This window comes from Sarcophilus harrisii, chromosome 2 (assembly GCF_902635505.1).
Source record: "Sarcophilus harrisii chromosome 2, mSarHar1.11, whole genome shotgun sequence".
Taxonomy (NCBI): Eukaryota; Metazoa; Chordata; class Mammalia; order Dasyuromorphia; family Dasyuridae; genus Sarcophilus; species Sarcophilus harrisii.
In genome coordinates this window covers 28,906,499-28,915,007 of record NC_045427.1, presented here as the reverse complement: position 1 = coordinate 28,915,007, position 8,509 = coordinate 28,906,499, and the positions used below count along the sequence as shown (strand labels likewise).

Sequence of the window (8,509 nt, the reverse complement as noted above, 5' to 3'; positions counted from 1 at the left end):
ATTTTATTTTTTCAATATCATTTAAAGGTAATTTTCAACATTCACTTTTGTAAGATCTAAATTTTTTTCTCCCTCCTCTTCTTGCCTTCCCCCTCCCCAAGACAACTCTAGCAATCTGATATAGGTTATGTATGTATAATAGTTTTAAACATATTTCCATATTAGTCATCTTGTGAATGAAGAACCAAAACAAAAGGAAAAACCATGAGGAAGAAAAAAAGTGAAAAGAGTATGCTTTAATATTCATTCAGGTTTCATAGTTCTCTGATGTAGATGGCATTTTCTATCCCAATTCTATCAGAATTGTCTTGGATAACCACATTGCTGAGAAGAGGTAAGTCTACCATAGTTTATCATCATATAATCTTGCTATTGCTGTGTATAGTGTTTTCCTGATTCTGTTCACTCAGTATCAGTTCATCTGAATATTCCATTACATTAATAAACCATCATTTATTCAGCCATTCCCTATTTGAAGGGCATCCCCTCATTTTCCAATTCCTTGCCACAACAAAAAGAGCCAGTACAAACCTTTTCCCTCTTTTTGAGCTCTTTGGGATATAGACCTAGTAGTAGTATTACTGGTTATACACAGTTTTAGAGCTCTTTGGTGTGTTACTCTTTCTAATCTTTTGGCATATATATTATGATAATATGCATATGTTAAATAGTTTTCATATCTGTATAAAGGTATCTTTTTCCTGTCCTTATAAGATTGGTGCTCTGTGATTTGAGGAATTGATGAATATTCCACTTTTAATTTTCTGTATTTCAATTATCTCTCTCATCGTCCTTTGTCTGTTCTGGCTCTAGTCCTGTATATTTTGGTGCATATGGAATCTATCTCAGAATTTTGACCCATTTAGCGGCTTTTTCTTGGATTTTCCCATTTGCATAGTGTCAGTCACCAAAAAAATCATAATTTCAAGTTCAGATTAATATTTTTTTTGTCCCAGGTTATAAAAATGTTTTCTGTTATGTTTTCTATGTCCTTCCCTGTGGTGATCAGTCCTGAATCGTTTATGTGGTTGAAAAACACATTTGAATAGATAATACCTTGAAATAGGTTCTGTGAAAAATCACAGGTTGGTTAGAGAAAATTCAATTTGGGGCTTTTATTTTCACAAAAGAAAGGAAGGGGCATACAAAAAGACATATTTACAGAAAGATGGAAGGAGAGGCGCATACCTGAGGACAAATACAAACGATGTGCGCCAACTTGAAAGAATAGTTTTAGGAAGGCTAGAGCCCATAATGAGCTGTACTCAGACTTGTGAAAAATCATTAAGAACAATGAAATTTTTTCCCTTTAGCTATATTCCAAAGAAGAAGATGAATAAGGAACGGCCAGACCCATTGTTTGAAACAGATGATAGAATGTTAATAGAGAACAGGCGGAAGGCATACCTAATTGAACTCCCCTTCTCTCTATCATGGAGAATAATTTAAAAAATGGAAAGGTAAGAATGAACGTCCTTGGTGAAAATTGAAAAACAAGATAAGGAGGGAGATAATAAAATTGTAGCTAGCCATTTGAAATGAGTTAAAGTTTCGAGGTTTAAATGTCCTGAACTTGCAAATGTGAAGATAGAATGACTGTTGGCAATCTGTGAGAATTCTTGATAAATGGAAGAAATTCTAAACGATTAGATACTCACAAATGAACTTATTTTCAAAAAGATGATTGTGGAAGCTATAGACTATTAAGTTTGGTGTTGATCTCATGTAAAATTATAGAATGGGCTCTTAGACAATTCGAAAATTCATCTGTCTAATGTCCAAGTCCTTAAAAGAGTTCTCTCTAGACTATCTTTTTAAGCTCATTGCATGTTTCTCTTCTTTATGCATTCTACATTGCAACCAAGATATCTTTCTTGCTATTCCTCATTCATGGTAACATTTCACCTCCAAAGTCCGTATTTTTGCTCAGCCTGTATCCCCATGCCTAGAACGTAGCGCCTTCCTCACTTTTCTCTCTAAGAAACATTGGCTTTTTTTCAGATTCAATTCAAATGCTGCTTCCTATATGAGGCTTACTCTTACTGCTCCAGTTGCTAGTTCTTTTCCCACCCCACAATTTTTATTTTGTATAAGATTTGTATCTATTTATTTGTGGATGTGCAATTTTGTATTTTTGTCTCTTCTAGATCATAGTACATAAAATAATAAGTGCTGAATGAAGGAACATAGAAAGGATGAGCAAAAGGAATCTTCACACATTGATTCAATAAGAACAAGTTATTGTCAAGTAAACTCATTTTCTTTCTAATTTTTTTGGGGTGCAGTTATATCATAGAATGGGAACTATTAGTTTATATTATAACTTCAGCAAATCTTTGACGATGTTTTGTGATATACATGTATGCAACATTTAAAACATGGGTCATATAATAATAAATTGGAAAATTCATAGCTAATTTAAAAATGGTATCCAAAAAGTGCTGATGAATAGATTAGCATCAACCAAGAGGGAAGGCATTGATTATCTTGGCCCTATTCTATTCAACATTTTGCCAATGACTTGGATGATATAGATGATACGGAATATATACTTATTAAAATGAAAAAAAATCTAACAGTGGGAGGGATAAGTAATATACTGGAGGACAGATGTATGACAAGAAGTTGGCTTCAATCTCACTGTGTGTATAAGCCTAGAGAATGACTTTCAAACTTTTTATTATAGGTAAGGAAATCCTTGTAAGGCATTTCTGGTTATGCAAATGCATTAAAAGACAAATATTCATTCATTCATTCATTCATTCAACTATGTTTTAAGAAAATGTTTCACATATGCTATTTTTTAAATTTAGATACTATTATTTCTGAAATTAATGTAGATTATACAGTGACTGACAAAATACAAACTCATTTAGAAATGTTATTGTGGCAAGAAATCTCAGCAGAAAGAATGCTGGATGGGGTTAGGCAACTGAGGTTAGTATCCTAGTTAAACCTTTCTACTTTCTTCAGCTTTCAGGCAAATCACTTTATCTGTCTGGGCCACTGGCTGTTCTTCTGTAAAATGAGTCTGTTGACTAAGTTGACATTTAAAGACCTTTCCAGATCTGAATCTATTACCCCAAATAGTAGTTCTTTGTGTCTCTTTGGTATAGTGGAAAGGAAATTAGATTTTGAGTCAGGGATCTGATGTTTGAATGCTAGCTCAGCAACTTTATAGTTGAGTGACCTTGGATAAATGATCTGCTCCTACTTTTGTCATTTATAAAATGAATGGTTTAGACCAAATGATCTCTGAGATCAACCAGTCAATTAAGAAATATTAAGAATCTACCACATGCTAATTCTTGGTTAGTCAATGGGGTACAAATGCCATCAATCTTTCTTCTTTTTTGTGAGGCAGTTGAGGATAAGTGCCCAGGGCCACATAACTAGAAAATGTGTCTGAGGCCAGATTTGAATTGAAGTCCTTCTAATTTCAGAACCAATACTCTACCTATTTTATTATTATTATTATTATTTTATTATAACTTTTTATTGACAGAACCCATGCCAGGATAATTTTATACAACATTATCCCTTGTACTCACTTCTGTTCCGATTTTTCCCCTCTCTCCTTCCACCCCCTCCCCTAGATGGCAAGTAGTCCTATATATGTTGAATATGTCGCAGTATATCCTAGATACAATATATGTGTCCAGAACCAAACAGTTCTCTTGTTGCACAGGAAGAATTGGATTCAGAAAGTAAAAATAACCCGGGAAGAAAAACAAAAATGCAAACAGTTTACATTCATTTCCCCGTGTTCTTTCTTTGGGTGTAGCTGCTTCTGTCCATTATTGATCCATTGAAACTGAATTAGGTCTCTTTGTCAAAGAAATCCACTTCTATCAAAATACATCTTCATATATAGTATTGCTGTTGAAGTATATAATGATCTCCTGGTTCTGCTCATTTCACTTAGCATCAGTTCATGTAAGTCTCTCTAAGCCTCTCTGTATTCATCCTGCTGGTCATTTCTTACAGAACAATAATATTCCATAACATTCACATACCACAATTTACCCAACCATTCTCCAATTGATGGGCATCCATTCATTTTCCAGTTTATAGCCACTACAAACAGGACTGCCACGAACATTTTGGCACATACAGGTCCCTTTCCCTTCTTTAGTATCTCCTTGGGGTATAAGCCCAGTAGTAGCACTGCTGGGTCAAAGGGTATGCACAGTTTGATAACTTTTTGGGCCTAATTCAGATTGCTCTCCAGAATGGTTGGATTCATTCACAACTCCACCAACAATGCACCAGTGTCCCAGTTTTCCCGCATCCCCTCCAATATTTGTTGTTATTTTTTCCTGTCATCTTAGCCAATCTGACAGGTGTATAGTGGTATCTCAGAGTTGTCTTAATTTGCATTTCTTTGATTAATAATGATTTGGAGCATATTTTCATATGGCTAGAAATAGTTTCAATTTCATCATCTGAAAATTGTCTGTTCATATCCTTTGACCCTCTACCTACTTTAGTAATGCTTACCTGAAAGGAACATCTATTCCAAGAGGAAATCAATTATGCATGTAGGTGTGACTAAACACATACATAGAGCCTGTATATATGGTATATTTTTTATAATTATTATTTTATATAAAATTTTAAAATATGTATATATATGTGTACATAAAATATGTATATGTATATACATATACTATATCTAGACAACAAACATACTTTATTAAGTATAAATATATACATACATGTATATATACATATCTAGACACATATGATTTGAGTATACACACACACACACACACACACACACACACACACACATACACACCGAGATAGGGAGGGAGAGAGAGAGAGATTTTAAATAAAGAGCTCACATGCTTCCGATAGGAGACTACCCTATCCAAAATGTGGCAAGGAGTTTTGGGATTATTTGAAGTGCTGACAGAATATTTTATAAATTGACTAAAGGAATAAGAATGAGGGGTAGGGCCTAGGAAACGTAACTTTTTAAGTTTTAGTTTAAGTTTAAGTCTTAGCATAATATTCTGGTAGTTGGAATTGTATGTCAGACTAGTTTTTACCAGTTGATGCTATTTGCATCCCATTCTGAGTCACCTTAAGAAGGGCATTGATGAACCTAAAGAGCATCTAAAGAAGATTAATCAGAATAGCTATCTAAAGAGATTTAAAAATCATGACATATAAAGAATGCATTAGGGAGCTGGAGATAATTATCCTGGAAATTAGACTTTTCCCCCTAAGTGATAGGGCATAATATTAATCCTTAAATATTTGAAGGCATTTTACATGGAAAATTATATATGCATATATGCATGCACGTATAGATGGACATAAAAATACATGCACACATGTACATATATACATACCCACTATGCACAAACAATACACATATGTATCTATATATGTGTGTATATGTAAGTGTATATTTCCTATCTGGCTCCAGAGAACAGAACTAAAAGGGCAGCATAGGGGACAGAGAGCAGAGGGCAGAACCAGGGGAAAGGAGTATTATAGGGAGAAGATTTTAGATCACTATAAGGATGAATATTCTAAATTGCAAAAGTGACCACAGAATAAATGCTGACAATCTGTTAGAAAGTGAAACCAGTAGGAGAAATTCCCAGAGTTGAGACTAGCAAAGATTCTGCTGTTCTACTTCGTTTATTGAGCCTAGCACATAGTAAGTATTATATAAATAATAGATATTATTCTTATTGATTATGAGTATTAGTAGATTCCCCTTCTTTGGAGGATCTTTGGTGTAGAGGATCAGTTTCTGAGTCTATTTGGGTCAATCGGGATTCTTGCTTAAATCCTTTACATTTTTGAAATGATGTGTCCATGACCACCTTGTAACACAGTGAATAGAGTGCTGGACCTGGAGTTCAGAGGACCTGAATTTGAATGTTCCTCAGACACTTACTTGCTGTGTGATCCTGGGCAAGTTACTTCATCTGGGCATATAGTTGGCACTTAATGTTGTTGTTGTTGTTGTTGCCTTTTGTTCTCAAGGAGAACCATGCCATTGGGGAAGTGCTGCTTTGACATGCAAGTGAATTGGATTTGAGTGAGAGGGGGTTGTGCAAGATCACTGCCTCATTTTCCCTCCAGAGCCATCTGGGTCCAATGGCCAGATATAGATCAGTACAACTGGAGATGTTCCTGAATACAATGGGAGATCTTGGCCTTTTTAAGCTAAGATCTTCAATAGATTTCTGATTGAGGTGACATCCATTCAGTGGTTAAGGCTAGATAGCAATTGAATCTCCTTTATTACTAAATAAAAAATTAAATAAATTTGTGAGGGGAAGATCCTCAGGGTTTTTGTCCAAAGTAGAAATGTTTGCTATTTACATTCAATCTGAGTCAGTCTGGACCCAAACAATGACCAAATGGGGCTTGACATGGGATCTATTGGTGACCAATCTATGAGAATCAGAATGGTTTTGGTTTAAGGCATAGTCCTTAAGAAAGAAATCTGTAGAGGGCTGTAAATAGTGGGAGAATTCTGGGTAAGATATAAGAACCTTCAGTCCAGAGGAAACCTGCTGACATCTGGTTTGGCTCCCCACCTCCCTTTGGTGTTCTCACCTTTTCTGAGAAGTCAAGTAGGGCATGACCACCTGTGTTCTACTTGAAGCAAGGGATACTTACACTAAAGAGAGACATTTATATATCAAAAGCAGGATGCTTATAGTTAGCACTTGCTCAGGGTGATGTGATGATATTCTCTAGTTGGCACATGCTTAGTGTGCTGTAATGATGGAATCATACTAAGGTATTTAGGGACCGAGAGGACTTGAAATAATGACTCCATCTTTGACCATCCTCATGAATCTCCTGCCTCCTTCACTCCTCTACTAAGACCAAGAACTTGGGCTGGTCCTGAGATTCTCCAGAGAGCTAGTCTGGATGGTATATTTTGGCAACCCAGAGTGAGGGCTCTAGAAAGCACACTACATTTGAGCACCCAATCTGGGGCCAAAAAATAATCACAGTTTCATAAAACAAAAAACGTCGAATTGTTAAGGAACATATATAAGTGAAGGGACAGGTCAATTTTTCTAGAACCTCCACAGCTGTGAATCATAACACTTGAAGGAGTTGCAAAGCAGCCTTTGATGCAGATGTTTTTTGTGGATTGGGAATGAAATAAATTGGAGGCAAGAGGGAAGAAGAGAGAGGTCAGAGAAGAGCAACTGCCTCTCAGTCTTCTTGTATCATCATCCTCCTCCTCTCACATGAAAAGATCCATTCTACAGGTCTGAGTTAGACCTGATGTTTCTATGACCACGTTGTAACCCAGTGAATAGATGCTGGACTCCATTGGCAGGTGGTTCCCATATCACAACAGAAATCTAGCCAGTAAAACCCAATAAAAGCTAGATGAAAGAATACATTTAGCGTGCTATCCAAGGTAAGTATGGTTCTATGTACAAGGATTACTTCCTAGTGCTTACAGTGATGTAATCCGTTTTTACTTATGCCTTTAAGATAGCTAGTTTCTTTCAAAGGCTTGCTCAAATACTAATTCCAGAATAACTTCTGATTTTTCTAGCTACTAGTATGAATCAATACTCCAATACTTGTATTCATTTTATATTTATTTTGTCTATATCTGTATCAACATGCATATACATATGTTGTTTTCTCCAATAAAAATATAAGCTCTTTGAAGACAGTTTTTGTCTTTGTAACTCATGGGTCTAGCACAGTACCTGCTACATGGTAGGGACCTAATGAATCCTTGCTGATTGATTGATTGACATGATTGGTGGCTAGATATATAGGATAGTGTTATTTGATTGTTTCAGTCATGTCCAGCTTCCATGACCCCATTTTGGATTTTTTTTTTGCAAAGATATTAGAGTGGTTTACCATTTCTTTCTCCAGATCATTTTTATAGATGAGGAGACTGAAGCATATAGAATCAAGTGATTCACGTAGGGTCACTCAGTAAGGGACACTAGTATGTATCTGAGGAAGATGAGTTTTCCTGATCCCAAGCCCGAGTCCACTGTGCTACTTAGCTGTGTTGTTGGTAGTTGCTTATTCACTCTACCCTATGTTTGAACACAAAGTTTCAACTCCATGGAATAAGATGTCCCTCCCAGGTTAAGTTCATTACTTTTTAGCTCACAACCATGCTGCTTTGATTAATAATACCTTGACTAATACTAACTCCATCAGCCTCCTCTCCTCTCTAATTAGAGGGTATCCTCTCATGCCATCCTTTTTTTTTGAGGGCAGATATTAGACTCTCAGCTCACTGCATTTTGCATTTCTTATTTTCCCTAATGTTAACATCATGAAACAAGAAATCCCTGAGCTAGCCACCCTTTTTTGTCCCCCTTCTGTACTTTTTTGCTCCCTTTTGTGAGCCTTCTTGTCTTTCCCTTTAGATTATATGTCCCTTGAGAGTAGAAACTGTCTTTATGAATTGTTTCCCAGTTCCTGACACATAGTAGGGACTTAAATGTTTATTGGATTGAGTGATTTACTTAGAGGGCAAAAT

General features: G+C 35.8%; 1 long non-coding RNA gene across 1 annotated transcript in view; it reads left to right on the top strand.

The window, feature by feature from the left end:
* The first annotated feature begins 1,319 nt into the window (after positions 1-1,319).
* LOC116421081 overlaps positions 1,320-8,509 on the top strand; it is a 30,765-nt gene continuing 23,575 nt past the window's right edge. Inside the window, exons 1-2 of the long non-coding RNA XR_004231402.1 lie at positions 1,320-1,460; positions 2,148-2,248. This is a non-coding gene — a long non-coding RNA (uncharacterized LOC116421081). The remainder of the gene's footprint in view (positions 1,461-2,147; positions 2,249-8,509) is intronic.